Source organism: Carassius auratus, unplaced genomic scaffold, assembly GCF_003368295.1.
Source record: "Carassius auratus strain Wakin unplaced genomic scaffold, ASM336829v1 scaf_tig00037226, whole genome shotgun sequence".
NCBI classification, from domain to species: domain Eukaryota; kingdom Metazoa; phylum Chordata; class Actinopteri; order Cypriniformes; family Cyprinidae; genus Carassius; species Carassius auratus.
The window spans coordinates 552-14220 of NW_020526366.1; the positions used below are offsets into that span (position 1 = coordinate 552).

At 49.2% G+C, this 13669-nt stretch overlaps 1 non-coding gene and 1 pseudogene across 1 annotated transcript; both read left to right on the top strand.

Moving 5' to 3' along the window:
* The first annotated feature begins 670 nt into the window (after positions 1–670).
* On the top strand, positions 671–846 carry LOC113082970 (uncharacterized; annotated as a pseudogene).
* Positions 847–1220: 374 nt separating this feature from the next.
* Positions 1221–1384, top strand: LOC113082964 (U1 spliceosomal RNA). The gene has a single exon (XR_003283009.1). It is a non-coding gene; the product is annotated as a U1 spliceosomal RNA (small nuclear RNA).
* Positions 1385–13669: the final 12285 nt, after the last annotated feature.

Here is a 13669-nt window from a genome sequence, read left to right on the forward strand (position 1 = left end):
AACGTCATCAAGGATGCCATCTGGGCCACCAGAAACCTGCTGGTGGGGAAGCGCGTTACGGTAACCCTCCATGCATGCGAGCTAAAGGTAACATCAATGCTGCAGGGGTACCGGACGACGATATTCGGACGGGGGGGCCGGGGTCGCACGGAGAGGGTCCCGGCAGGCACCGACCCTGGCCGCCCGTAGATGCACCCTCACCACTCTGGCTACGGGAACAGCGGGCCAGCGGGCCGGAGGAGAGGGGATCTCCGCTGAGTCCATAAAGTAGCATCTCATGTCCCTGTTCTGGAGAGTGGGGTGATGACCCACTTGATAAGGACTCACCCCCGGTCTTGCACAATAGATGATTTTTAATTGGTGTTTTTATTGTTTTATCATGAAAGAGGTTTTATTAACATATATATATACGAGGCTTGTTTGCTTTTTTTAAAATTTGTATTTTACTTTTGGAACTGACCGCACCTTTTAAACACACCTCAATAATGGACTTTTAAAAACAAGCAAAACACTGTGGTTTTAATCAAATGCTTTTTAACAATGATTGTTTCTTTCATTTTACCATGTGTATTTATTATATATTATATTGCTTGTTTTAATGTGTGATTAAAAAGAAAATGTTGTGTGAAAAAGAAAAAATGCAAATGGAAAAAATGTAAATGGTGACAATAAAACTTTTTCGAAAGAAAAAAATCTGTTCTTATCAGTTTAATATCTGATACGTCCCCCATCCGGGGACTACATATTAAATGGATTTTTAGATCACGGAGCTGGAGCCGGGGCTTGCTCCGTCCACTCCATGCATCGGCCTGGTATTGCAGTGTCTCCAGGAACGGTGTGCTTTCCCTTTTTGGGGATTGCCATTTATTGTGTCGAATAGCAGAACAAGGAATGAGAGCTGCCATTGCAGATGCTGTGGTTTATTGCAAACTTTTTTTCTGATGTGTCCTCCTGGGGTCTTGGACTCTTCCACTAACGATGCACCCACCTGAGGTCTTGAAGTCTTTCACAGACGAGGTGGTGCATCGAATCAGGTGTGTTTGTTTAAAGAGAGTCATCTAAAACTGGCGTTGGGAAGCACCGGCCCATGAGCTTGGCAGTTTCCAGGCCAGTAACGGAAGGCACCCGTCCTTCCTTTCCTGGAGCGGGGGCGGAGGGCTAACCGTTGGTGAGGATGGTAGAGATGCAAATCAGACCTCTGGCTGACCGCCTGGGCCTTCATACTTACCTGGCAGGGGAGACACCATGATCAAGAAGGCGGTTCACCCAGGGCGAGGCTTGTCCATTGCACTCCGGCCATGCTGACCCCTGCGAATTCCCCAAATGCGGGAATCTCGACTGCATAATTTATGGTAGTGGGGGACTGCGTTCGCGCTCTCCCCTGAAATTGTTGGTGAAACAAAGCAGAAGAGGTTTTTACAGTTTTTTATTTATTTCCGTTTCAGAATGGGGAGTTCTGTCACATGCGAGATACGTGTTGTGCGCCTGTGAAACAAAGTCACTTACGCTCTTGAAAAATCAGACCCTGGTGGGTAGTTTAGTTCGAACATAGCGCAGACCTTACTTTGAAAGTAGATTGGACTGACTGCAGCCTAGCTGTATCTGTCTCCATGTTGTTTGTTTGTCCTTTTTTTCGATTCGTATTAATTTTGTTGTCGCTTACAGCGCCACCTAGTGGCCTGTCGCCGCGCCCTTTTTCACCTGGCCTCGGACTGAGCCCCTGCACAGGTGTGCCGATTTGGGTGAAGGGATCTCACTCCTTCCCGGAGTTATAGCCATTCGAGCCACCTCGGACACGCCACCTTAGCACGTTTTGAGGTCCCCTCGCCAAGGTGAATGGAAATTTCCTCTTTTTTTGGATGATTATTGACAGTCAGACTCCAGAGAAGCTTTCTGTGCTGATTTGGGTGGGACTGGGCCAAATACCTGGCGCTAGGTTGCAAAAGAAGGTTTTCGACAAAATCCAAAATACCCGAAAATTTCGTCAGAGCGACGAGCCAATCTGAGACCTGCGTCTCGTTCGGCTCGAGCCAAGGATTCCGATGACATAAGGCACGTGGCTCTGCGACCAACCGTTTGGGAGTTACGAGCGATGCCGTACTTTCCGTCGCTGCAGTTCCACCGTCAGGCCGATCGGGACAAGGCCCGGTGACGTTGCAGACAGGGGAGGGTACTACGATCCCGCAGTGTTTCGGGTGTTTTCATCTTTGTTTGATTGTCTTTTTACATTACATTTTCCCTATTTTTCAGCTTACGGCGCCACCTACTGGCCTGTCGCCGCGCCCCTTTTCACCTGGCCTCGGACTGAGCCCCTGCACAGGTGTGCCGATTTGGGTGAAGGGATGTCACTCCTTCCCGGAGTTATAGCCATTCGAGCCACCTCGGACACGCCACCTTAGCACGTTTTGAGGTCCCCTCGCCAAGGTGAATGGAAATTTCCTCTTTTTTTGGATGATTATTGACAGTCAGACTCCAGAGAAGCTTTCTGTGCTGATTTGGGTGGGACTGGGCCAAATACCTGGCGCTAGGTTGCAAAAGAAGGTTTTCGACAAAATCCAAAATACCCGAAAATTTCGTCAGAGCGACGAGCCAATCTGAGACCTGCGTCTCGTTCGGCTCGAGCCAAGGATTCCGATGACATAAGGCACGTGGCTCTGCGACCAACCGTTTGGGAGTTACGAGCGATGCCGTACTTTCCGTCGCTGCAGTTCCACCGTCAGGCCGATCGGGACAAGGCCCGGTGACGTTGCAGACAGGGGAGGGTACTACGATCCCGCAGTGTTTCGGGTGTTTTCATCTTTGTTTGATTGTCTTTTTACATTACATTTTCACTATTTTTCAGCTTACGGCGCCACCTACTGGCCTGTCGCCGCGCCCCTTTTCACCTGGCCTCGGACTGAGCCCCTGCACAGGTGTGCCGATTTGGGTGAAGGGATCTCACTCCTTCCCGGAGTTATAGCCATTCGAGCCACCTCGGACACGCCACCTTAGCACGTTTTGAGGTCCCCTCGCCAAGGTGAATGGAAATTTCCTCTTTTTTTGGATGATTATTGACAGTCAGACTCCAGAGAAGCTTTCTGTGCTGATTTGGGTGGGACTGGGCCAAATACCTGGCGCTAGGTTGCAAAAGAAGGTTTTCGACAAAATCCAAAATACCCGAAAATTTCGTCAGAGCGACGAGCCAATCTGAGACCTGCGTCTCGTTCGGCTCGAGCCAAGGATTCCGATGACATAAGGCACGTGGCTCTGCGACCAACCGTTTGGGAGTTACGAGCGATGCCGTACTTTCCGTCGCTGCAGTTCCACCGTCAGGCCGATCGGGACAAGGCCCGGTGACGTTGCAGACAGGGGAGGGTACTACGATCCCGCAGTGTTTCGGGTGTTTTCATCTTTGTTTGATTGTCTTTTTACATTACATTTTCCCTATTTTTCAGCTTACGGCGCCACCTACTGGCCTGTCGCCGCGCCCCTTTTCACCTGGCCTCGGACTGAGCCCCTGCACAGGTGTGCCGATTTGGGTGAAGGGATCTCACTCCTTCCCGGAGTTATAGCCATTCGAGCCACCTCGGACACGCCACCTTAGCACGTTTTGAGGTCCCCTCGCCAAGGTGAATGGAAATTTCCTCTTTTTTTGGATGATTATTGACAGTCAGACTCCAGAGAAGCTTTCTGTGCTGATTTGGGTGGGACTGGGCCAAATACCTGGCGCTAGGTTGCAAAAGAAGGTTTTCGACAAAATCCAAAATACCCGAAAATTTCGTCAGAGCGACGAGCCAATCTGAGACCTGCGTCTCGTTCGGCTCGAGCCAAGGATTCCGATGACATAAGGCACGTGGCTCTGCGACCAACCGTTTGGGAGTTACGAGCGATGCCGTACTTTCCGTCGCTGCAGTTCCACCGTCAGGCCGATCGGGACAAGGCCCGGTGACGTTGCAGACAGGGGAGGGTACTACGATCCCGCAGTGTTTCGGGTGTTTTCATCTTTGTTTGATTGTCTTTTTACATTACATTTTCCCTATTTTTCAGCTTACGGCGCCACCTACTGGCCTGTCGCCGCGCCCCTTTTCACCTGGCCTCGGACTGAGCCCCTGCACAGGTGTGCCGATTTGGGTGAAGGGATCTCACTCCTTCCCGGAGTTATAGCCATTCGAGCCACCTCGGACACGCCACCTTAGCACGTTTTGAGGTCCCCTCGCCAAGGTGAATGGAAATTTCCTCTTTTTTTGGATGATTATTGACAGTCAGACTCCAGAGAAGCTTTCTGTGCTGATTTGGGTGGGACTGGGCCAAATACCTGGCGCTAGGTTGCAAAAGAAGGTTTTCGACAAAATCCAAAATACCCGAAAATTTCGTCAGAGCGACGAGCCAATCTGAGACCTGCGTCTCGTTCGGCTCGAGCCAAGGATTCCGATGACATAAGGCACGTGGCTCTGCGACCAACCGTTTGGGAGTTACGAGCGATGCCGTACTTTCCGTCGCTGCAGTTCCACCGTCAGGCCGATCGGGACAAGGCCCGGTGACGTTGCAGACAGGGGAGGGTACTACGATCCCGCAGTGTTTCGGGTGTTTTCATCTTTGTTTGATTGTCTTTTTACATTACATTTTCCCTATTTTTCAGCTTACGGCGCCACCTACTGGCCTGTCGCCGCGCCCCTTTTCACCTGGCCTCGGACTGAGCCCCTGCACAGGTGTGCCGATTTGGGTGAAGGGATCTCACTCCTTCCCGGAGTTATAGCCATTCGAGCCACCTCGGACACGCCACCTTAGCACGTTTTGAGGTCCCCTCGCCAAGGTGAATGGAAATTTCCTCTTTTTTGGATGATTATTGACAGTCAGACTCCAGAGAAGCTTTCTGTGCTGATTTGGGTGGGACTGGGCCAAATACCTGGCGCTAGGTTGCAAAAGAAGGTTTTCGACAAAATCCAAAATACCCGAAAATTTCGTCAGAGCGACGAGCCAATCTGAGACCTGCGTCTCGTTCGGCTCGAGCCAAGGATTCCGATGACATAAGGCACGTGGCTCTGCGACCAACCGTTTGGGAGTTACGAGCGATGCCGTACTTTCCGTCGCTGCAGTTCCACCGTCAGGCCGATCGGGACAAGGCCCGGTGACGTTGCAGACAGGGGAGGGTACTACGATCCCGCAGTGTTTCGGGTGTTTTCATCTTTGTTTGATTGTCTTTTTACATTACATTTTCACTATTTTTCAGCTTACGGCGCCACCTACTGGCCTGTCGCCGCGCCCCTTTTCACCTGGCCTCGGACTGAGCCCCTGCACAGGTGTGCCGATTTGGGTGAAGGGATCTCACTCCTTCCCGGAGTTATAGCCATTCGAGCCACCTCGGACACGCCACCTTAGCACGTTTTGAGGTCCCCTCGCCAAGGTGAATGGAAATTTCCTCTTTTTTTGGATGATTATTGACAGTCAGACTCCAGAGAAGCTTTCTGTGCTGATTTGGGTGGGACTGGGCCAAATACCTGGCGCTAGGTTGCAAAAGAAGGTTTTCGACAAAATCCAAAATACCCGAAAATTTCGTCAGAGCGACGAGCCAATCTGAGACCTGCGTCTCGTTCGGCTCGAGCCAAGGATTCCGATGACATAAGGCACGTGGCTCTGCGACCAACCGTTTGGGAGTTACGAGCGATGCCGTACTTTCCGTCGCTGCAGTTCCACCGTCAGGCCGATCGGGACAAGGCCCGGTGACGTTGCAGACAGGGGAGGGTACTACGATCCCGCAGTGTTTCGGGTGTTTTCATCTTTGTTTGATTGTCTTTTTACATTACATTTTCCCTATTTTTCAGCTTACGGCGCCACCTACTGGCCTGTCGCCGCGCCCCTTTTCACCTGGCCTCGGACTGAGCCCCTGCACAGGTGTGCCGATTTGGGTGAAGGGATCTCACTCCTTCCCGGAGTTATAGCCATTCGAGCCACCTCGGACACGCCACCTTAGCACGTTTTGAGGTCCCCTCGCCAAGGTGAATGGAAATTTCCTCTTTTTTTGGATGATTATTGACAGTCAGACTCCAGAGAAGCTTTCTGTGCTGATTTGGGTGGGACTGGGCCAAATACCTGGCGCTAGGTTGCAAAAGAAGGTTTTCGACAAAATCCAAAATACCCGAAAATTTCGTCAGAGCGACGAGCCAATCTGAGACCTGCGTCTCGTTCGGCTCGAGCCAAGGATTCCGATGACATAAGGCACGTGGCTCTGCGACCAACCGTTTGGGAGTTACGAGCGATGCCGTACTTTCCGTCGCTGCAGTTCCACCGTCAGGCCGATCGGGACAAGGCCCGGTGACGTTGCAGACAGGGGAGGGTACTACGATCCCGCAGTGTTTCGGGTGTTTTCATCTTTGTTTGATTGTCTTTTTACATTACATTTTCCCTATTTTTCAGCTTACGGCGCCACCTACTGGCCTGTCGCCGCGCCCCTTTTCACCTGGCCTCGGACTGAGCCCCTGCACAGGTGTGCCGATTTGGGTGAAGGGATCTCACTCCTTCCCGGAGTTATAGCCATTCGAGCCACCTCGGACACGCCACCTTAGCACGTTTTGAGGTCCCCTCGCCAAGGTGAATGGAAATTTCCTCTTTTTTTGGATGATTATTGACAGTCAGACTCCAGAGAAGCTTTCTGTGCTGATTTGGGTGGGACTGGGCCAAATACCTGGCGCTAGGTTGCAAAAGAAGGTTTTCGACAAAATCCAAAATACCCGAAAATTTCGTCAGAGCGACGAGCCAATCTGAGACCTGCGTCTCGTTCGGCTCGAGCCAAGGATTCCGATGACATAAGGCACGTGGCTCTGCGACCAACCGTTTGGGAGTTACGAGCGATGCCGTACTTTCCGTCGCTGCAGTTCCACCGTCAGGCCGATCGGGACAAGGCCCGGTGACGTTGCAGACAGGGGAGGGTACTACGATCCCGCAGTGTTTCGGGTGTTTTCATCTTTGTTTGATTGTCTTTTTACATTACATTTTCCCTATTTTTCAGCTTACGGCGCCACCTACTGGCCTGTCGCCGCGCCCCTTTTCACCTGGCCTCGGACTGAGCCCCTGCACAGGTGTGCCGATTTGGGTGAAGGGATCTCACTCCTTCCCGGAGTTATAGCCATTCGAGCCACCTCGGACACGCCACCTTAGCACGTTTTGAGGTCCCCTCGCCAAGGTGAATGGAAATTTCCTCTTTTTTTGGATGATTATTGACAGTCAGACTCCAGAGAAGCTTTCTGTGCTGATTTGGGTGGGACTGGGCCAAATACCTGGCGCTAGGTTGCAAAAGAAGGTTTTCGACAAAATCCAAAATACCCGAAAATTTCGTCAGAGCGACGAGCCAATCTGAGACCTGCGTCTCGTTCGGCTCGAGCCAAGGATTCCGATGACATAAGGCACGTGGCTCTGCGACCAACCGTTTGGGAGTTACGAGCGATGCCGTACTTTCCGTCGCTGCAGTTCCACCGTCAGGCCGATCGGGACAAGGCCCGGTGACGTTGCAGACAGGGGAGGGTACTACGATCCCGCAGTGTTTCGGGTGTTTTCATCTTTGTTTGATTGTCTTTTTACATTACATTTTCACTATTTTTCAGCTTACGGCGCCACCTACTGGCCTGTCGCCGCGCCCCTTTTCACCTGGCCTCGGACTGAGCCCCTGCACAGGTGTGCCGATTTGGGTGAAGGGATCTCACTCCTTCCCGGAGTTATAGCCATTCGAGCCACCTCGGACACGCCACCTTAGCACGTTTTGAGGTCCCCTCGCCAAGGTGAATGGAAATTTCCTCTTTTTTTGGATGATTATTGACAGTCAGACTCCAGAGAAGCTTTCTGTGCTGATTTGGGTGGGACTGGGCCAAATACCTGGCGCTAGGTTGCAAAAGAAGGTTTTCGACAAAATCCAAAATACCCGAAAATTTCGTCAGAGCGACGAGCCAATCTGAGACCTGCGTCTCGTTCGGCTCGAGCCAAGGATTCCGATGACATAAGGCACGTGGCTCTGCGACCAACCGTTTGGGAGTTACGAGCGATGCCGTACTTTCCGTCAGGCCGATCGGGACGAGGCCCGGTGACGTTGTAGACAGGGGAGGCTACCACCATCCCCCAGCGTTTTTAGGTCTCCCAAAACTTACCAAAGCCGAGATGGGCATCGCCGTGTCCGGCTTCCTCCCTGCTGCGTCTTAGCAGCATCGCTTCTCGGCCTTTTGGCTAAGATCAAGTATCTTGTCGGACGGTTGAGACTGCGATCGCCTCTTGGAGGTTTCCTGACTCGAGATCGTTTCATATCTTGAGTCACACAACTTCGAGAGGTATATTGAACTCTGCTGCTTCGGGCTCCAACAAGTTTTAAGGTGAGGTCTTTTAATTATTTATTTTGTTATTTATTGTTGTATTTATTGTTGTTTTAAGTTTTTAGGCTGTTGGTGCCTCCATCATGTCGGCTGCCCGTGCCGGCGTGCGGAGGCACCACAGCGTGCGTTTTTTATTCAGGCAGGGTGAGGGGAAGCTCCTGGGAATGTCCCGTATGGACTTTTCCAGGAAGCTGATCCAAAAGACCCTAGCTTTTAAATGTGATGACCTGAATTGTTTGATGACTCTGCCCTTGAACAAAGGATTTGATGTTAGTTTTAAAACCGCTTCCCTACTTAATGACTTTTGGCAAAGGTTTGAATCAGTTAAAGCCCAGTTCTCCATGTTCACTGTTGAGAAACTTTCTGATAACACACTTAAAACTGTGATTGTCAGGATGTTCAATGAAACCGTGACTGGAGATGATATTTGTGTTTGGTTGGGTAGATTTTGCACTGTTCGAGGCCAGCCTGTCAAAGTGTTAGATGAAGATGGCATTTGGACATGCTCCTGGCGAATTCCCATTAAACAATGGGAAGACGCTGGGGGCTACCAGGGCCTGAAACATCTGCCTTCCATGATTGTGCTCGGAGAGAACAGAGGCTACATACATTATCAAGGAATGCCCAAACTCTGCAGAAAGTGTGGAAGGTTTGGTCATCTAGCTGAAGCATGCCAAGAGTTAATCTGTGGGAAGTGTAGAGAAATTGGTCACAGTTTTGATGACTGTACCAATGGCAGACGGTGCAATCTTTGTGGAGAAACAAACCATCTCTACAGAGACTGCCCTAAAAGTTTTGCCAACAAGCTAAAAATGGCCGCCCCACATGGGCAACAAACGAAGGAACAAAGGAGAGAGGAGGCGGTCCCTGAGGTTTTGGCGGGAATTTCAAATTCCCAGCCGGCCTCAGGGATTGGGCAGGAAGGAGGAAGTGGGGCGGCCACAGGGGCGGAGGCAACGGAACAGGAAGTGGTAATGGAAGGGAGGAAAGTGAGGAAGAATCACTGGTAACAGTTTCGGATGGGGTGGAAGAATCCACCGGGAGTGAGACAGAGTGTTCACTCCCTAATGCTCAGGTGCAAAAAAGACCTGCGGGGTCTCCTCTGATTGTAACGGAGGAGAAAAAATCTAGGGCAGCATATAAGCTCGATAGTTCCGACTCGGTAGATCTGGAGCGCATGTGGCCCCTAGAGTCCCCTAATGAGGTTTCCTTTTTGCACATTAAGCTAACAGCATCATCGCCAAAGGAGCCACAAGAGGTTCCCTCTGTGGCCTCTGAAGCGACAGGCATTTGCCCTCCTGACCTCAGCTCATCTGGGGAAAAGGAAAGACAAATGCTACAAGATGTAACATGATTTTAATCATATTTTTGTAGTCTTTTTATTGTCTTCTGTTTTAAATGCCTCATACCTTTTTAACCCTACTGCTCATGGCCCTCACCATCTCTACTATCAATGTCAGAAGTGTGAGGTCCACCATTAGAGCACAGAGTATTTTGTCCCTTTTAAAATCTTTTAAGTCAGATTTGTTTTTATTACAAGAGTGTTCTCTGCCCTTTTTAACTAGGTACACAAAAATGGAAGAGCTATGGTCCGCAGGAGCCTCCATATGGAGCGGATCAAATTTTAACAAAAACGACGGAGTTGCGGTTTTAATTAATAATCCTAACATCTTGGTGAAGGGCAGCACTGTGGTGAGGCAAGGCCGGGCACTTTTAGTAAATCTGACCTTTTTAGACAGGGATTTTAATGTTCTTAATGTATATGGTTTTACGGAAAAGAACGAAAGATATGAGCTTTTAGAAGACTTGCAACCCCACATGCTAGGTAGGGCTCCCCTAATGGTAGCAGGGGATTTTAATTGTGTTTTATCTAAAACAGACAGGAAAAGGGTAGGGGAGGATTTCAGAGTGGACAAAACGTCGGTTTTATTGCAGGGTTTAGTCAGAGATTTTAATTTAGTCGACTGTTTTAAAATTTTGCATCAAAGAGAGGAGGGCTTCACCTGGTTCAGTGGTGATGGTACCAAAGCCTCTCGAATCGACTACGTGTTTACAAGGGACTGCCCGCCAACCGATGCTACATTAACCCCCCTTTTTTTCTCTGATCACATGATGCTGTCTTGCACCCTTTCACTGCCCATGGGTGTGACGGTAGGGGGAGGGCTGTGGAAGCTGAACTGTTCCCTGTTGGAAGACAAGAATGTAATTTTAGAATATAGGGAACAGTTCAGCCAATGGCAGACCCTCCAAGACTTTTATGATACACGTGCACAGTGGTGGGAGATGGTAAAGGACCGGACGAGACAGTTTTTTAGAAAGATAGGGAAAGAAAAGAAGAGTAGGGAAAAGAAATGCATGTTGGGGTTGCAAAAAAGACTACAAAGGTATTTTAATCTTTTAAATAATGGTTTTGATTTTAACAATGAAATCCAGGATGTAAAAAAGGAAATGTCAGTTTTAGCCAATATAGAAAGTAAAGGGGTCCTTTTAAGAAGCAAAGAGAGAGAAATTGAAGAAGGGGAAAAGTGTACCAGATATTTTTTTAAGAAAATAATAACAAGGGGTGGGGGGTTAACCAGGGTTAAAACAGGGGATAGGGAGGTTAACACAACAAAAGAGATTTTAGAGGATGTGGAAAAATTTTATGGGGCTTTATATAGTTTTAAAAAGGTACACTCAGACACCGTAAAAGAAGTTTTAAATTTTGTTGAGAAAAGGGTCGACTGTCAAAATGAGATTTTAGCCCAAGATTTGAACATTTTAGAAACCCAAAAAGCTCTTGGAGGTTTTAAAAAGGGGAAGTCCCCAGGAGTGGATGGACTTCCCCTGGAGTTTTATCTAACATTTTGGGACATTTTAGGACAAGAGCTTTTGACAGTTTTTAAAGAGTTTGAGACCCTCGACAGACTTCCAGACAGTTTTAGAATAGGGATAGTTTCTTTACTTCACAAAAAAGGTGACCGGACTGACTTAAAAAACTGGAGACCCATAACACTTTTAAATTTCGATTATAAACTTTTTAGCAAAGTTTTAGCAACACGCATGTCAACTGTTTTAGAGGACGTGATTCACCCGGATCAAGCTTGTTCTGTGCCCGGAAGAAAGATAACAGACAACCTAGTGCTGATTAGAGACGCCATCTGTTACGCGAGAGACAGAAATATTCGGCTAGTAGTCCTAAATTTAGATTTTGAAAAAGCATTTGATCGAGTCTCGCACCAGTACCTCTTCCAGGTTCTGGAGAAAATGGGGTTTCCAAAGAGGTTTATAGCCTGGGTGGGACTGCTGTACAAGGGAATAGTCAGCAAAATTCTAATAAATGGGCATCTTTCCAAAGCTGTGAACATACACAGTGGTGTCCGTCAGGGATGTCCTTTATCTCCTCTTCTGTATGTGGCTTGCATCGAGCCACTGGCACAGATCTTGAGAAGGGACAAATGGATCAAAGGACTGGACGTTCCTGGGACGGGGGGACTGACGGCGACCTGTGTTTTATATATGGACGACGTAACTCTTTTAGCCACAGACGTTTTATCAATACGAAGAGCACTGGACTTGACTGACTGGTACGGTCGGGCCTCGGGCGCCAAACTCAATAGAAACAAGTCCGAGGCCCAGCTCTTCGGGCCGTGGGGAGACGTGGACACAGGAGGACTTGATTTGGTTTTTAAAGACAACGATTTTAAGATTTTAGGCGTTAAATTTGATAAAGACGGGGGTGGACGGGAAAACTGGACTGACTTGTTAGGGAAAGTTAGGAAAAGACTGGGGTTTTGGGGACTAAGACAGATGACGATGGAAGGCAAGGTTTTAATTTTTAAATCTGTGATTTTACCTCTGATTTTACTTGTCTGTTCTGTTTTTAGCCCCCCTCGGTGGTTCCTGGGGAAACTGGAGAGGGCGGTGTTTTACTTCCTGTGGGGGTCCAAGTGGGAGCGCCTGAAGAGGGAGACCATCAAGAAAAGGCCGGAGAACGGTGGAAAAGGCCTCCCAGACCCCCACCTGTTTTTAGGCAGCCGCTTCACCGCCCTGCACATTAGTTATGCCACGACCCCATCCAAAGAAAACAAGACGGCTGCAATGGCGCGATTTTGGATGGGGTCTTACCTACGAACACTGAAAATTTTACCAGTGGACTTGAAAACCCCAGTGTCTTTTAACTTGCCCAAAGAGTACAGTTTTATAAAAAAGTTTTTAAAGAAATACCTTTTAGAGAGTGAAGATGTCACCATTTTAACTCAACACAAGTCTCTCATCTCTGTTGTGCAGGACCGGGAACCGGTGAGTCCAGTTCCGGGCCTCACACCAAGTGAGGCCAAACAGGTTTGGCGGAACGCGGCTCACCCCGCTCTCCAGAACAGGCACAAGGACTTATCGTGGATGGTGGCTCATGAGATCCTCCCGGTCAGGGCGGTTATGCACTCCAGAGGCATGGCCAAGAACCCCATCTGCCCGCGGTCCGGCTGCAATTCCCCGGAGACCGTCCACCACCTGCTCTGGGAGTGCAGCACTGCGCGGGACCTGTGGGCCAAGACCGGCCCCCTGTATTTCCCGTGCCTACCAGCGGGTGGGGCCCAGTTCGGGTACCAGCTCGCCATCCTTGGGGTGGGCCGGGGCTTGAAGGACTTGACGGCACAGAAATTTACCTCGCTCTGGCTCACCCTCAACGTCATCAAGGATGCCATCTGGGCCACCAGAAACCTGCTGGTGGGGAAGCGCGTTACGGTAACCCTCCATGCATGCGAGCTAAAGGTAACATCAATGCTGCAGGGGTACCGGACGACGATATTCGGACGGGGGGGCCGGGGTCGCACGGAGAGGGTCCCGGCAGGCACCGACCCTGGCCGCCCGTAGATGCACCCTCACCACTCTGGCTACGGGAACAGCGGGCCAGCGGGCCGGAGGAGAGGGGATCTCCGCTGAGTCCATAAAGTAGCATCTCATGTCCCTGTTCTGGAGAGTGGGGTGATGACCCACTTGATAAGGACTCACCCCCGGTCTTGCACAATAGATGATTTTTAATTGGTGTTTTTTATTGTTTTATCATGAAAGAGGTTTTATTAACATATATATATACGAGGCTTGTTTGCTTTTTTTAAAATTTGTATTTTACTTTTGGAACTGACCGCACCTTTTAAACACACCTCAATAATGGACTTTTAAAAACAAGCAAAACACTGTGGTTTTAATCAAATGCTTTTTAACAATGATTGTTTCTTTCATTTTACCATGTGTATTTATTATATATTATATTGCTTGTTTTAATGTGTGATTAAAAAGAAAATGTTGTGTGAAAAAGAAAAAATGCAAATGGAAAAAATGTAAATGGTGACAAT